The following is a 17,923-nucleotide window of genomic DNA, read 5'->3' on the forward strand; positions in this document are numbered from 1 at the left end:
GGTGGTGAAACAGTGGCACAGGTTGCCCCGAGAGGTGGTGGATGCCCCATCCCTGGAAACATTCCAGGTCAGGTTGGACGGGGCTCTGAGCAACCTGATCTAGTTGAAGATGTCCCTGCCCACGGCAGGGGGGTTGGACTAGATGACCCTTTAGAGGCCCTTCCAACCCAAACTATTCTATGATTCTATTCTGATTTCCCTAAAGAGAATTTAAGCAGCTTGTCCTCACCCTTGAGGACTATACAGTCTCACTGCAGTTACTCATACAACCCCTCCCCAACCTGTGGCTCCACTCTCCCCCTCTTTTGTGCTATCATTTGTCAAGGTTATTGTTCTGTGCCTATTTCTATCAAATGCATTTAGGTCAATGTAAACTTTGTTTTTCCTCTTTCTCAGTATAAAAAACATTTGAGGGACAAGTTAATACTTGATCTGGCTGGGACAGGCTGTGAAGACTTGAATTTATAATCTGAGTTTTGTGATATTCGGGTTTACTTCTTTCGCAGAGGTTTTAGTGGAAGAATCGGTCTCCCCGTTCTTGGCTTCCAAGAATACTTTTATCAACACTTATTACTTCTAGAAGTTCTTCAAACTCCTTCCTAATTTGTGATTTTCTGCTTGATCCTTCTTAGCTTGTAAGGCATTAGCCATAGGAATGCATCTTAATCTAAAATTTGAAAAATAGCATGTAAAAATGCAATGTTATATAAATTATTTTTATCAGTAGCTTGTTTAAGAATATTATGTAGTGCCAAAATAGTTTGCATTAATTCATTTTAATCCTTAAAAATCATCTAACTATACATCACCTTAAAAATAGACTGAAAAAAGGTAGTAAAGCAAATATTTTTTTAAATGAAAGGTTATGTTTTTACTTCATCTTTCTTTTTTGTACAGGAAGCAATATACAATATTTGCCATACAAGCTTTGATGGTGAAATAAGCTTCCAAGTTTTATTTTCAACTGTATTCAGTGTATTTCACTCACTGTGCCCTCACAGAAAATTGAAATAACAGTACTTTCTGTACAGTTTATGAAGTGTAAGAGAAATTATGAAGCTATTATGAAATTTGGCAGGGGAAATTATAAGTTGTTCTGATTATTTTTTTGCATCAGAGTTACCTCAGTGGAGTTGAATTCAGCTGTTTACTGTAAGGGATGTACAATGTCTCAGCTTATTTATGTAAATAGTTCCTTATTGACCTGAATAAGGGGAAGCACCTGAAAGATTATACCAGATGATGCTACAAGTTCTTCTAGAGTCTTTTCAGAAAATGTAGAGTAGACAAATGCAGCCAGAGAATGGAAAGAACAAATATTTAGATACTGGCATTCAAAAATGGAGCAGGTAGATGTGTCAAGAGAGGAATCCCAAGGACCTACAAGGAGTAAAAGGAATGTTTTACATTAAGTTTGAGCTTGTTAAGCTGTGGGATGAACCCCATAACTAGCAAAGATGAAACAGTCCTGGAACAAAAAGTTGTGTATTATATTAAAGGGTCTGATGTTTTCTTCTGTTTTCTTCTAGTTCTGTTCTTTTCATGCCATCTGAGTACCTAAGATGTGTTTAGACTCCCTGTGCAAAGCTGAAATGGCTTTGCATGTTGATATGTCCAGAGGGTCTGTTCCACCTGTTGGGATGCCTTGGAGGTCAACAGTGTTCCCAGGAACATACAGCTGGAGGGCTCCATTTTGTCAGAGCCCCGCCAGCAGCCCATACGCAGGGACTATGTCAAAGGGCAAGCAAAGCTGTATCAGTTCAGGATGGACAGACGTGAAGCACGCAAATGTCCAGTGCACTGGGACCCAGCTCAGCAGTCAGATGAAGGGAGGACTCAACCAGCACCAAGATACCCACTTTGTAGAGAATATTTTGGATTGTTAAATAGGGAACGCTGAGTGAGTGTGCAAAGTGCCAGGGATTATCTTTCCATTGCATTGAACGGAGTGTCTTACAAATCAGAAAACACTAGGTCAGATTTAGATTACTTTTTTGTTCAAGTGAGATTCTAATCTCACTGATTTTAGCTTCAGGAGCATTTTCTGTTTCATTAGAATTAGCTCTGGGATCTTAATGGTTTATTTATTAAGACAATGGGGAAACAATCTGCATTTGGGTTTTCATTTCAGCTGTTTATACACAAAAAGAGGGAGATTATTATATTTATCTGCAAATCAGTTTAATAACTGAAGGTACTACTGGAGCCCTGCTGCATTATCATATTAGACTCTTTCCGAGCCCATTTCCAGACTGTTTCCACATAAACAGCATGGGTTTACTTAAATAAAGATGTTACATTTCCTGTGATCTAGAATATGTTTTGAGTCAGAGTGCAACTTTTTTAGCTTTTCTCAAGTATTCACAAGCTACTTATATTATATACGCAGGTTGCATGAGAAAAAGGGCATTGCACTCCCCTTACAAGTAAAAGAATCCATCAACATCAGCAAAACTTGCAAGGCTTATACCACATAAGCACAAGCAAAAAAAAAAAAAAAAAAAAAAAAAGTGGGAAAGCATATGAGACTCTTAAAACCTTATTGTATTTTCTGTTGCTGAGTAAAGGCAAGATGCTGCCTTTTCTCTACACATAAAACTTTATTGTATCCCTCCATGAGGAAGTAGCTTCAGTGTCTTGCCATAGTAAAGAGAATAGTGTATGTGCTCCCAGGGCCGTGGGTAGGTATCTTGAGCCTTAGGATCTTAGGCACAATGAACTGATAATTGTTATTGATATAACTGCATTCACTTCAACAGTTTTAAACCTAAACATTTGTTGTCTAGCGATCTTATTTAACAGGCAAACAATCTTTCTCTAATAGACTCCATTCTTCCAATGCAGGTCAGTTTAGCGATATGCTAATGCTACCCAGTAAATTGTCTCTTATTCTGCAGCTGTAGGTTTAAGTGAGCAACTGCAGAATATCTCTGTCTGTGGGAAAGGGGACAGTGGCGTTAAAAGAAATGGACTAGACATGAGAACGTGCAGCTTTTATGAAAATGAAAATAAAAAATGAATTCCCACCTATGCTAATCTTTTTCATCTGAAACAATAGGCAGCTGCATCAAGCTAAGCTCTTTCTAATCTTGCCAATTTCAAGAAGTACTTTTTCCATTACTATGAAATGTTCTTGAACCATTTCTTTAGCACGCAGAGTTTGAATAGGTTTTGTTTTAGCAGTGAGTTGGCAGTTTTTTGTGCCTGCTTATTCTTGTGTAATTTTTGGAGTGTTCGTGCCAAACTGGCTAGGGAAGGCTGATAATATTATACCAGTCAAAATATAAAGTCCTTTTCTGAGCCTATAATGAAATCCCTAATTTCAAGACTGTTTCATTATCAGCCATTTCTCCTGAGAGTATGAGGGCCCACAGGCTGGTTCGCATTCTTTGTTGAACTCCTGGTACTCTTTACCCTACCTCCCTACTGAGACCACCTAGTTTATTTGCAGCAAAGTAGGTTTCTAACCACATCCATACACACAAGATATGAAGAGAGGGATGATCTAAATGCACAATGTAACAAGGCTAATAGTTACTTTTCAAAATATGACTTGGTAATTATCTCACACATATCTATTTTTAATATTTTGGTGGTTTTTTAGATCTGCTCACTGTCACAGTTGACAGTTCTATGGGAGCTGATGTCTTTTATTTTATATAACTCATTCCAGAAAAATTAATAACAATAATAACAATAATCAAAATTATTTATTCAAGTTGAGACTGCTATGAAGAAACAGCAGTAGCTCACTAGGGTTCATGTTCATGATCTATTTGAATTTTGTTTCCTTTTGTAGAAATATACATGTTCATATGAAGTTGATGCTGACATACCCTTTTTTACGTAGGTCAAGTGCATTTTTCTTTTTCCTCGATTGTTAGTACTTGGCCAATGTGACTGAAGGAACTGCAGTTTTTGTTTTACACTGGTTTTATTTGCTTCTAAGAGGGAGAAAGGGCCACAGACATCATAGAATGCATATGTAGTTACTGCATCAGAAGGTCAGCCTGAAATTCAGATAAGTGCTCCAAGAGAGTAAAAGTTTTGGATTACAACCAGAGAGTGACAATAGGACAGTAGAGCTATAAACAGAAAGGAAAATAGGCATTTTCCTGATGGCAGTCTTCCAGTACCTGCAGGGAAGTTATTGAGAAGATGAGGGCAGGCTCTTACTGCAGTGCATGGTACGAGGACAAAAGATGACAGGCATATACTGAAACAAGAGAGGTTCTAACTGAATATAGGGTAGTATTTGTTCACCATAAGGACAGTCAAGCAGTGGAACATGTTGCTGCAGAGAGGTTGTGCAGTATCCATCCTTGGAGATTTTCAAGCTGTGAGTGGATAAGCCCAGAGCAACCCAGTCTGGTCTCATAGGTGACTGCTTTCAGCAGAGGATGGATTAGAGATCCCCCAAGCTCCCTTCCAACTTGAATTATTCTTTGGTTTTGTGATTCTATGCTGTTCTACTTAACCTTAATAGGTCCCATGAAATTTAGGTGACCCTGCTGGGTCCTTCTATGGCTTTTGTTTTCCATTTTTAGTGCATTTCTTACAATCTGCTTACATACAGACACATTGTCTCGTTCTGTGTGCAGCATTTCCTGAATTTAATGATTCCTATGTGCATGTCCCTCACAGTTACCTCTGCTTTTCGAATTCTTCTCTAGCAGTGCCGCCAATAAGAAGTAAAACTTCTTGTAGCTTGTACTTAACTGGTCTTTTCAGTCTTGGCAGTAAGATTTACCTGCCACATCTAGCTCAGTGTAATTAACACATGCAGGAGAATATGTGGATACCATGGTTCCTAACCATAAACCTTGAGGTTTAGGGTTTGCAACATACTAGGTAGCTCCAAATGTTCACAGCATTTCATGAAGTTCTAAACAAACATGTTGTATTTGGTTTTCCACTTTCCTAACTTTAACAGCTGTTGTATGTCTAGAGTTAAGGTCAATTAGCTTTTTTCTCTTTTTTACTTGTGTTCAGGCAAATACCATTGATTTGTTCTTCAAGACTGTTTTTAGAACATTTCTTTTGAATGGAAAGTTAAACAAATACATGCTTCTGCATGTCTAATTTGTCGGCTAATTTCAGTCTCCAAGGATGGTGACTCCACAAGATCTCCTATGCAAACTTTAACTATTTAATATGCAGCTTGTGAAATACCAATTAAATTGCTGAGTAATTGATTTATCTCTAAAAAATATTGCAAAAGACTTTGTCCCTTTTCCCCTACAGCTGTCTTCCCTTCTTCCTCAGACTCCCCTCCCTTCTGTGTGCATGCATGTACAGACACACATGCAACAGGAGACAGAAGTTTTCCTTTTATCCCTGTCTTCCATAATTCTCCTGACTACTACAGCGTGTCTTCTCTCTTCTTTCTCTGCAGGGGTCTACTCTTGATCCTCTTTCATTCTCCCTCCACATCTTATTCTACATCTCATCTGAATCTCATCTGAATGGACCATCCAAGTATCTTCTCTGTGGTGATTACCCATGAATCTACATCTCCAAACATTTCCTTTTGCCTTTTGTCCAAACAAAAATATTGGCCTGTCTCTCTCACATTTCTTTGTGAATTTGTCACCAGCGGAACAAGCTAGACAGGGTTCGAGGACAGTTCCTTGATCAGTCACCCAAATCCTTTGTTTCTCATGTTCTTCCTTAACTACTGTAGAAGACTGAACCACCCTGCCAGTTAAGCAGCAAATCACTTTTCACATATGAATTCAGATCCAGGCTGTCTTGCACATTCCTTTGCATTGCTATTCTAAAATATTGTGTTTCCTGCCCACCAGATCTCTTCATGTATTTTACATTAAGCAGCCACTGTACAATAAACAGAAAATTTGGGCAAGGAGCAAGCAAACCTCATTCTTTCCCAGCCAAGTACCCTAAACACTAAGCTATAGTCACATTCTGTCCTGGTTATCTTTTTTCTGTCCCTGTAACTCTTGCATTCATAGCTAGAATGGAAACAAGAAGGGTAGAGAACAATTCTAGCCGAGATTACTCTATGCCATAAGAAGTAAGAGATTTGGCATTGAATTTCCGTAGGATGAGATGATAATTTAACTTACGCCTCCTGGTTTCTAGGCAAATGACCAAACAGGTCTATTTTTATCCAAGTGAGGCAATAATTTGTAGTCCACACATTTTTTAAAAGCCTATGCCCTGTTTGCTCAGGTGGCAACCCATAAAAGCGAACCACATACTCAGAGTGAACAGAAACACTGTTACAGACTTACCAGAAAAATAAAACTAAAATTGCTCCGACATTACAAAATAATCATTGGAGATTTTGATATATGAAACTGCTCTTGGTTTACTAAGGAAGTGAGGCTAACTGATCTCACAATCTATAGGCCCCATTCCTTCCAATATTGTATTATCCTGTTGTCCAGTATAAATCATATTTAAAAGAGGGTGGAATTCCCAAAGATAATAGACACATACAATTTTTCTGAAAATTGTCAAATTAATGGAAAAGAGAGACCCTAATTAGCATTCCTCCTCATGTGGAGGAAAATTGGGCAGAATATAGTTACCATCGCCTCCCATTTGGCAAAAGCCCGTTAAACTGTCAGCATATGCATGCTGGCCATTCAAGCGAACTCATGTAGAAACCACCCCATCAGCATAAGTTTATGTCCAGCCCAGCCATAGCTTCTTGGCCAATGGAGTATCATAGTTGATGTCAGGAAGGAGGAAGCTGGTATTCCAGTGGCAAGGTGCAACAAATTCTTAGAAAATCAGGCTTTATTAGTTCCACTGCTCATGGAAAAACATGGGTTTTTTCCAGGCTAGTCTCAGCTTTAATCATGTGTTATTGCCACGTTTTACAACTTAACTCCTGTTGACTCTGTATTGCAAAACTGTTCCCGAAAGAGCTTTTGTTCTCACAAAATTACAGACTCGCTATATTCAAAGGCACAAAGTGTTAGCAATGGCCAAGAAATGTTTGATGCAACTGAGGGTATAAGGGATAAGCAATGTCTCTAAGCCACTCATCACACCCTGGCACCATCAACATAGGTCAATACCACTCTGTAGAATAGAACTATCTGAAAATAATTTTGTTTCATAACAACTGTCTGTATTACAAAAAGCGGGTTGAGTATTCTCTTCCTCTGTGCTGCCATAGTCATAGCTGGCACAGAGCCCATCTCCTCAATTCACAATGTCCTCAGTCAGGCACTCCACCCAGACTTCATAACCTAGTACTGCTTTCATCATACAAGTAGGAGGCTTTGCTGGGTTTTAATGTCAAACATAGTTGTATAAGTAAAGCTGCAGGAAAAATGCAGACCTGCTTATTTTGTAGATGCTAAAAAGAACAAAGACTTGTGTTCCTCAGTAATGAGAAGTGTGCTGTCACTCTGAGGTTTTTGTAAGGTGATAATCATTAAAATGTTCTGGGATGTAATTTCAGTGCAATCACTGAAAATGTCACGCAAATAGAAATGCCAGGTATATAATACTTGTTAGGGGTTACCAACCTGCATGCTAGTGGAGGGGGAGAAAAAACATCAAGAAATGACAAAGCTTTTCTTTTCCATGCACTTAGCCAAACATAAACAGATGAACTTTCTGAAGAATGACAGTTTGTTCCCAGGTTGAGAATTTATATGACTTATTTAATGGTTTGGCTGTAAAGTCAAAAATAAAGTGGTTTGTAAAGGAATTCGGTCATTGGCTGCTGCTTTTGTTATGAACACAGTTCCTCTAAAAAAGGAATCAGATTTTGACTAATGGAAAATATCATATAAAAGAAAAAAAAAAGAGATTCAGGATTAGAACCAGAATTTCCTGAACCTCAGTGCCAGTTCTTATACATATTCACCAGTGGAAAATGAGCATAGTGGAGCTCTAACGCAAAGTTCTTCTCAGAGCTGGCCTCATAATTCAAACTGCTGTTTGCAGTTGTCCCATGACTACATCATTGACATATAACAGAGCTTTAATACTATGCTCAAAGAAAATGTTCATGTATATCTAGTCTCATAAATGTATCTGCTCAGAACGTGATCCTGTAAAAGGAATCACAACATTTGTTTACATTTTTGAATGTTGTAAGTTATTTGAAGGACAAGGTGATTCAAGATTGAGTATTAAAATGAAAAGGAGTAAGCTTAAGCTAATAAATAAATAAGCTAAGAATAAATGGTCATACTTTGTGTAGCAACATAGTTGTTATTGTGCACTTGGAGATTTTTCTGTTTGTGTATACTGTCGTATACACATAATTGTGAAACTATTCTAGGTATACATAGGTATAAAAAGTAAGCACTCTTGCTCAAATCAGAGGTTTTGAGACCTAAAAAAGAGCCCGTGACCTTTTCCTTTCATATGCTTCTATACATACATCAGTATTTTCAAGTACCAGTTTCACCTTTCAAAGAATGAATTTTGTTTAAGCAGTTAAAAAGTTGAGCAGTTAAAGTAGAGTTGGAAACTGAAATAGTGGAGTAGATTTTGAACTGCAATGCGCATCAACAACTTGCAGAACCAGTGTTCTTTTGCACCACTGGGGGAGGAATGTACCAGAAATCTCTGTTAAAAAACCCGTCCTCTTGATTTGGTTTTCATACCAAAGACACAACGAGCTGTGAGAAGTGGCTAAATGCTACCGTGTTTATTTAACCTTCCAACAACTGAGGCATTGCCTATCTCTTCTCTGTATAGGGTAACACAGCATTCTGACTGCACTTAACAGCTTCTGTTGAAGGGCAGTAACATATCCATACAGGAGGTTAGTGGTGGTTTCTTCAGATCTGTACGCCTGTGACTCTCAGTCTGTGTGATTCTGGGTGCCTGTCCTGAGTAGCTCACACTACAGTCCAGAACAGAGACATGAGGTTTGCATCGGCATGCTGCTTCGTTGGCAGTAGGTGTCTGAAGCAGTTTAGGAGCATTGCAGTGGTGGCGAACTGAGTGTGTCCTTAGTGTGTATTATTCAGCAGCATTTAACGATGAAGAAGAATTGATCTGTATTATCGAACAGCTAGTAATTTTTGTACCAGTCAGCATACTTCATAGAAGGTAGCTATGTAAATGAAAAGTACGACAGTAAATGTTTAAATGTAGCTAGGACTCTGAAAGTGAGGTAAAAATCAGTTTGAAGAAATGTGAGCAAAAAAAGCAGAACGGTATTTATAACCCAATGGACTTCTATGACTCACTTGGTCTACTTATTTCTAAAATCTGTGTTTACATCTAAAGATTTCAAAATGCCTCAATTACCCATCCATATTGTCTGCAACTAATTTGCCCTCTTAAGGTCCTATTGCTATTTGTGCTGTCTTGAAAGACTGTCTCGAGGCAACCTTCAAAACCTGTTCCTCATCCAGATAGCAACTTTGCAAGCTGAGTCCCCTACAGTCTCTGAGCTGCACCTGGTACAAAACTCCAGGGAGGAGGAAGGAAAGGTGCCTCTTTTACCCACTTCATGGCTGGTTCTTAGAGCCCTAATAGTTTCTGTGTGCTTGAGCTGCTTCATAGCTGCTTTGTTCTGTGTGCTGGTGATAGCCACCCAAGACTTATATAGGCAGCCTTGTCAGAGGTGTAACCATCCTTTTCTCCTGCACTCTGAAGGATGCACAAATTTCAAGTGAAGAAGACCTTAAGGGAGACAGAGGTCTGACTGTTCTGGCTCAAGGTTCCTACCATGCCCAGTTAAACAAACAATCCGAACTGGATTTGAAAGTCTGGTGCTGGTATCTATTAAACAGTGTCAGATCATATATTCAACATAGTGTCAGTGGAGCAACTCAAGGATTAAATTAAAAGAGTAATTTAAAACATGGTTGTGTTATTCTTCAGTGATTTTTCCATTTAAATTATATAAAATATGCTGCTACCTAGGGCATGCAGCCAAAGAAGATGCAGGCATATGACCATAAGAGGCATCACTGAAAAGGCAACTTGAAAAGATGCAGGTAACAATAATGGCTGAAGGTGTGGATCCAAGTTTCAGTAAAAATGACTTTTATATCAAGTGAAAAGGTCAGGCTTTATGTAAGCAAGGATTTAAAAGCCTGTGTTGTTATTACCTAAAGTAAACCTCACAGTTACAGCATTTTTTCCTCCTGCCATTTCATAAATGTCAGCATAAGGTTTTTATTTCAGGGACTGTGGAAGAAATATTGTGGATTCAATGCAAAATGAATGTTTTTACCATTTGAATTATGATTGGGTAACTGGGTGCCTACAAAAAATTACTAATTAAAGTTGTTTGTAATGGGATATAAACCAAAATGGGTTGATGTTAATTAGAGAGGCTGATAGTTGATTTCTATTGATCTAAATTACCATGTTTAAAATTATTTCAGCTGTTAGTAAAATTTACTAGTTTGCTGCAATTTACCATGAAGTCCACCATACAGAGGGCAAGCATGAAGGTTCCTGATGCTTATGCCTTGTCTTTGATTCCTTGTAAATATCTAATAATTCTAAAAGAAATGTCATTGATATTTCAGATTTATTATCATCACATTTTCTTTTTTTTGATGTTTTTGTGGGTCCGATTAAAACACGCAGATCTGACGTTTCAGATGCTTGGGCATAAAAGGTCATCTCTGTCTACCTGCAGTTACTGAAACTTTTGAATTTTCATCAGAGTTTTCTTTTAGGTGAAAATCAGATGGTTTTGCTTGCAAGCAGTTCTGAATTGACCACTCCACACCCCACATTCATGCCTTCCCCTTTGGCCCCTAAACTGGATGGCAGTTTCATAATCTTGAAGAAGCATGCCATTTCAAAGGCAGCAGACTCCAGTGTTGACTCCAGTGTTCCAAGGTGAAGTCATTACCTCGTATAATAAGGCTTATAAAACTTGACAATTATCATACACACCATAGGTCCAACCTGAGACTGAGGGCAAAGAAGGAAAAATTTCACAGCCACTGAAGCTATGCAATAAACAGTGAATCAAGAACATTTACTGAAAGAACAGATGTAGCCAGATGCATCGATACATGCTATAACCAAAAGTCCTTCATTTCATTCTGAGTCTTTTTTCACCAAATAACAGGAACATACTGAAGAAAAGTGTTAAAATAGATTTTGCTCTAGTACAGAATATATTTTTCATTCCTTGAAATCTTTTCTTCTCCAAATTGTGTTTAGTAGCTCTTTCTTCATTATTTAACCAAGAAGTGTGCAAGCTCCACAGAGGAGCAGGGCAAACTGAAACATTCATGTTAAATCTAATTGGACATATTTGGTGTTAAGCAGAGGTAAGGGAGAGGCATTCTTATGTCCTTAGTTTCTTAAAACTAAACACTATCCATAGTCTGAAACCTAATATCCCATATTTAATTAATCTTTATTGGTGAATCCATTTGTTTGCCTTTGCTGCACAATGAAGATCTCTCTCTCTCTGCAAAATTAATTTCTTCAAGTAGTTTCTTGACATGTTTTATTTACTTTGTCAGAGATGCAAATATTACCTGATAGAAACGCATTCATCATTAGAAGACACAATACTGTCCTTGCAGTTTCTAAGGAACAGAGCAAGTGAGTTAATGAATGAATGGGTTAATGAATGAATACATTAATAAATTTACCTTTAACTTCCAGAGATTGCAGTGTAAGTCTTTGTTCTGTAAACAAGTACATAAAAGTCCCACAGTCTGCAATCTCAGGGTCATTTCCTTATACTGCAAAACAAATGAAAAATCCAAAACACAATTCACCATGACTGAGAATCTCCACAAAATAGCAGCCTGGGATGAAGATGGGGGGGTAGATCAAGCTGGTGCTATGCTTCATTCAGTTTATATATTCATCGTGAAGAAATTAGAAGGGAAATTCGTGCTCCTGATCAAGGAGTGAATTCAGTTCCTTCAGAACGCATATTGCAGCTTTTAGGAGCTTCAGTATTCTTCCACTGCAAAACTGTAATTAAATAAAGATATTTTTGATGGAAGATGAGCATCTATGTGAAACTTAACAGGGTTGTGATACAGCAGTATTGATACTGTTACTGGTTTGGCATGTAGAATGTTCGGAGTAGTTTGAACATTTGACTTTCTGTAATGAGACACTCCTCATAAGGAAGCTGTGTGGTTTTTACTGACACTAGAGATTAATGCCACCTATGTAAACACCTGTAGAAAATAATCTGTTTATAAAATGTGTTAACACTAGTCTGCTCAGGAATTAGGTTGCGGAGGAGATCTAGAAAATGCCACCAAGATTAGAGCTAGGCGTGATAAAGATACTTCTTTGCATATCCACATATTTCTGTATTAAAGGGAGTATAATGCTTTAGGTTAGAAGTGCCAGAAGATTAATTATTTTAAGCTCAGGAAAGTGAAGGTTGAAGGTTAAATATTGTTTTATTCCCCTTATTGTCAGCATTTTCTCTCAAATAATTGAAAGAAAAGATTTTTCCCTCAGTTTTAGATTACTGGGATAACATTGTTTCATTCCTTTAGCTAGCCAGTATGCCACTTGATCTGTATATGGCATTAGTGGTAGCCTTCAGCATGCAACCACAAAGCTCTTTTATCAACAAGTTTGAAGCTCGAGGAATATGTTTGAGAAATGTTCATGTTCACAAATAATAGGACATTGAGTGTTTATTCAGTTTGACTGGAGTAGTAATTTTTGATAATTGTGTTCTTTTACAGAGTAACTCTACAGTCACTTAAGCAATTCAAGTGTAAATGTACAACATGTACTCAGAAAAAGACAAAGAAACAGCTACTTTTACGACCTCATACTGAGGACCTCCTGAAAAAGAGAACACTGAAACAGAAAACAATTATTTGTCCAATAGTTTGCTCTGCTGCCACTGATATTGTTAATTACTGAGCATATTTGTGATTCAACAAGAACATTTATTCCCCTGCAGCCAGGTTCTTTCTGTTACAGTCTTACCACAGTCATGAAGCTTTGGAGAGACACTCCAGACACAGACTCAGCCAAAATGGACTGTCTCAGTGAGAGGGAATAAAGAAGCTGTGCCAGAGCTAAGGTCACAGCTTTCTTCAGCATTACCCTACTGATGCTTGCAGGCACTAGGATCCAGAAGATGCTTGTCCTCCACCCAACCCCATCGCCTGTGTTCACCAAGAAAAGGCTATTTGGGGATGGCATCCAGTGGATGGAGCTTTGAAACTCAAAGGGAATATTGGAATACATTCAAAATTACAACTTTATCTGACCCTTTACTGCCCAGTACCAACAGATTGTTCTTTCCCCCTTCTGTGTCCTTCCTCGTTGTCTCTCCCTCAGATTCACTCCATAAACCTTTCACACTTTCCTCTGTTACTGTGTTCCCTTTACTGCTTTCAGAGTCCTGTTCCTTTGCTTCCTGTAAAGTTTTAGTCATCGTAGTCTCTCCGCGATGAACTTCCTAACCTCTACACCAGCATCTTCCCCCAGAAATGTCAGAATAGCAAGACATTTCGTGCCATTGCATTGCTCATTGAAATTCTATGTATAATTAAAGATTATCAGAAATTTTTCATCACAACATGTTTTCATTGGAAAAAAAGTTATAATAAAATGCAATTATTTGCGTAGATTTAAGAAAATGTTCTACTGGAAAATTTCAAAACAAACTGATTTATGTTGGTATTTGGTGATATTTGTTCATTTTGGAATTTTGAAAATTTGCATGCATTGGCTTTGGCTGAAAAAGAATTTGTGACATTCTGAAGTGAATTTTCTAAAACTGATTCTTCATAGGCGGTTTCCAGTTTATGGGATATTTTGAAAATATTTTGTGATGAAAATAATCTTTAGTTTCAAACAAAAAATATTGAAGTTTTGACCTGCTTGTTATATCCCTTTCTTCCACTTTGTATTATTAATCAGTTATTTACATTTTCAGTTCTTAAGAGCAGAAAATCTTCTTTGTACAGTACCTAAGACAGTGGGATTCTATCTTTGTTCTCAGGACTATCATAATAAATATGATTTGAGTAATGATTATTTGATGTAGATATACTTGGGTGAGAGTCATTGTCCTGGTTAATGCGGGAGGTAAGGTCAATTCTATCAGATCCTTTCCAATCACTGATATGAACAAGCCAGTGCCTATGGCACTATTGTAGCTTTGGTAAAAACCACGTTTTAAGTCAGTCATATTATGTAGGGATGTGTCACCAGTTCGTGATATCACTTCCTGATGAAAGCAGTCATGAAAGCAGAATAAAATTTGCTGGTAAGATAGAACTGTATGTTTTGATGTAGTACCAAGTAGTAGAAATCAGAAAAAGTAGAGGAAAGCTTATTTTTATTTAGTGATCATAACCATACATTTTCTCATAGAACTAGGCTTCCTTTTAAATGTGGAACTATTGCATAATTTTTAAGTTGTCTCTGTGAAGTGATCTAGATCTACAAGGCAGCTTGTATTTTGGGAAAATTATTCTATTTAGCCAATGTTGAGTCAAACTGTGTTCCCAGCACGCACACTGACAACCAGATTTCTGTCCTCTCTAAAACAGAGAGCACTTATTGAGCTCCATCTTTAAACTACATTTCACCTTATGTCTTGGTTGAGTAACTTCACTGCAAACATTATTTCTGCCATATTCAGTCATATGTTATCTATGCCATTTTATATATGCACAGAAAAAAGAAACCATTTATCACCCTCAATTAAATCTGATTCTCTGTAATGGCATGATGTCTAGCTGCCAAATAATTTCATGGTATTTTTATTGTTCTCATTAGCTTTACTGAAATGGAGCCAAACAAAAGAATACCCTGGTAACTGAGTAGTACAGCTTCCCACCTGCTCTCCAGGCGATACAGACCAGGCATAATGTTAGTTGTAAAAATATTCTACTTTGTTTCAAATTGTTTAAAGAGAGAAGATTTTGTAAGAAATAGTATGATGAAGTTAGTCATTTCAAAGTTAGTAATTTAATGTATAAATAGGTTTTCTTGCTCTGGCAGATAAGTTGCTCATTGAAGCTCATCTAAATTATTTCTTCACAGCATAGTGTATTCAGATGGGATGACAAAGACCAGTTAGTTAAACATAGTGGCTTTTTTTGGTAAAACATTTAATTTCAGTCTGTTAGAGGCAGCTGAATCAGGTAGCCCCGCAGATGTGAGGCTGCTGTAGGTCCATATCCACGGGTTCTGCCAGTAGTGAAGCTGAGCAGCTGCTCCTGATGGGGGGGCACAAGGACGCAATAAACACACACAGAGGCCACACACATCAACAAAGAGGTAACATATACATTTACACGTATATGTGTGTATTTGCACAAAAAAAATGGATCGCTGTAGTAGCTGGTCTTAGATGCTCAGGCGATGCAGTAGCTGGCCCCAGATCCTCTGGTCTCCCCAGTAGTGGGGGAGTTGCATATGAGCCCAGAGGTTTGCAATCCACTCCTTACTGGCTAATCCAGCTGAAAGTTTGCTAGCATCCAAATGTACCCACTCAGAACAGAGCACACCCAGACAGAAGATAGTTAGAAATAGGACTTAATTGAGAACGTAGGGTAGACTACGGTGATCAGGCACACATCTCAGTCAGACAAGCCACCAGTTTACACTTAACTGACCCCTTTATTCCCCTTTTCACCTTATTTTCGCATGCTTGTTTCTTCCCAGTCCACTTTGATCCCTTTCTTTCCTCCCCAAATTCTTTCCCCCCTGCATCCCTTAACGAGTGCTATACCTCCTTCAGTCTGTGAGGCATATGGGGAAGGGGATTTGCTTGGTTGGCTCCTCCTGGTGGCTTCCACACAAGGGACAATGGTCTGACTGTGCTTTGGTAGTCTTCGGTGTAGCCGATTCCCATTTTCACTGATTAGACTGCTAGGGTTCCTCCCCTGACCCCGTCAATTTTTATCTGATCCTGTCCCGGCCTTTGTGTAGGTGGTGATTAGCCTTTAATCACATAGCCTAGCACAGTCTACTGGTAAATCTAAACTGCATCCTCAGTTGCCTCAAAATTTTGTGCTTTTATTGAAACAGATAAAGGAAAGAGTGTACAGTAAAATGGTATTTTACCATAGTTGCTATTGCTCTCAGTGTTTAAATGTATTGACTTAGACTGTCAGTATCTGAGTCAGCTAATACAAAGAGTGATTTTTTTTTTTTGCTCTTTCTGTTTTAGGAATAAAGTAGTAATACTTCCAGTAATATAATAATCCTGCAATTCTTTTCTCTTGCAGATCATCAAGTGATCTGACATTCATGAATGAGAGGAATAAAAATCTCCTCACACACATGAACCCGTTAGGTAGGAAACTGGACTTTATATTTCATGACTATGCTATATATAAATAATATTTAAAATCATTATAGCAAAAGAGTGACTGTGGAGTTGGGCTTGGTAGTTGGTAGAGATGAACTTCTGTCATGTTTCAAGAGCAATTTTCAAGTTCTAATGTAAATTCTAACTTTCAAACTCTAAAATTTTACTCTTTACAGCTTATGCTTTTCTTGTCTGTAAAAGACTGCTGTAAAAATAATAATACTGAAATTATGACTAAACGTACAGACCACCAGGGAAGAAAATAGAATATTCAGGAGCTGTGAGACTGGTAGAGGAAGATTGCTGTTGTTAGCTAAATCATGTTTTATTGGGAAAAAAAAGGCAGTAGAGGTGGTATTCAGAAAAGAAAAAAAAAAACCTAGCAGGAAAGGATCAGTTTTTACCTTTTGTTACATTTTTAGTATGAGTCTGAGCAAAGCATTTGATTGTTCTCTGTCTTGGTTCTCCATTTGTAAAGTAGCGATAATGGTGCTTTCTTCGTGTTGTCTTGGCTTTTCTTGTCAGTTTAGATGTTGAGGGTTTTAAAAAGTTTCAGGCTCAGTTCTGTAAAATCAATAGAAGTTAAGTGCATAAATACTGTGATAGAAAAGTAGGTATCTAAACTATTTTCAAGAATTTGGGGTTTCACAATTTTTCTTTTTCAAAAATTACTTCAGTCTTTCAGACTGAGGAGCACATCTCCAAGGGTGAGAGAAGTTGTTCCATTCATCGTCACATGTTGACTGCTAATCAAAGGAAGGACTACAAAGGGTCAATAGGAGAAGGTTTGTTTAAGAAGGAAATTTACAAAAAATGTATTAGAAACCCTTATATAGGCTTTTCAGGTGAAATCTAAAAGAACTTGTAGGTGCTTCCAGTTTATGCAACGCAGAAATATGAAGTGCTCGATTCCAAGAAATTAACTGGATGTCTAGGTTCCCTGACATAGCCAATAGCAGGAACTAAGCATCATCACAAAGCACTCCACAAAACCTACGTGCTAAAATAGTCACCTGGAATCAGTCACAAGAAATTCAGATCAGAGACATGTCTTTCCAGTTTATGCAACGCAGAAATATGAAGTGCTCGATTCCAAGAAATTAACTGGATGTCTAGGTTCCCTGACATAGCCAATAGCAGGAACTAAGCATCATCACAAAGCACTCCACAAAACCTACGTGCTAAAATAGTCACCTGGAATCAGTCACAAGAAATTCAGATCAGAGACATGTCTGAACTCCTTATCTTCTCTGGAGCCTATACATCTCCATGAAGGCTGAACTGGGTGCCTGAGGGATTCAGAATTTGGTGACTTCCAATTAGGGCTGGTTCAGAGAGGGAAAGCAGTGCTCTGGACACACTGCACATCCACAGCTTTTAATTTGCAGTATAATCATAGAATCATAGAATAGTTTGGGTTGGAAGGGACCTCTAAAGGTCATCTAGTCCAACCCCCCTGCCGTGGGCAGGGACATCTTCAACTAGATCAGGTTGCTCAGAGCCCCGTCCAACCTGACCTGGAATGTTTCCAGGGATGGGGCATCCACCACCTCTCGGGGCAACCTGTGCCACTGTTTCACCACCCTCAGTGTAAAAAATGTCTTCCTTATACCTAGTCTAAATCTACCCCCCTTTAGTTTAAAGCCATTCCCCCTTGTCCTGTCGCAACAGGCCCTGCTAAAAAGT

The 17,923-nt window shown here is 38.2% G+C and overlaps 1 protein-coding gene across 1 annotated transcript in view; it reads left to right on the top strand.

Annotated features, from left to right (window-relative positions):
• Positions 1-17,923, top strand: part of PRLR (prolactin receptor) — a 64,031-nt gene that overhangs the window by 24,259 nt on the left and 21,849 nt on the right. The window contains exon 2 of the mRNA XM_009285178.1: positions 16,155-16,222. The gene's annotated coding sequence lies outside the window, so the exon portion shown is untranslated. The remainder of the gene's footprint in view (positions 1-16,154; positions 16,223-17,923) is intronic.

The sequence above is a fragment of the Aptenodytes forsteri genome, unplaced genomic scaffold (assembly GCF_000699145.1).
Source record: "Aptenodytes forsteri isolate BGI_AS27 unplaced genomic scaffold, ASM69914v1 Scaffold120, whole genome shotgun sequence".
NCBI lineage: Eukaryota > Metazoa > Chordata > Aves > Sphenisciformes > Spheniscidae > Aptenodytes > Aptenodytes forsteri.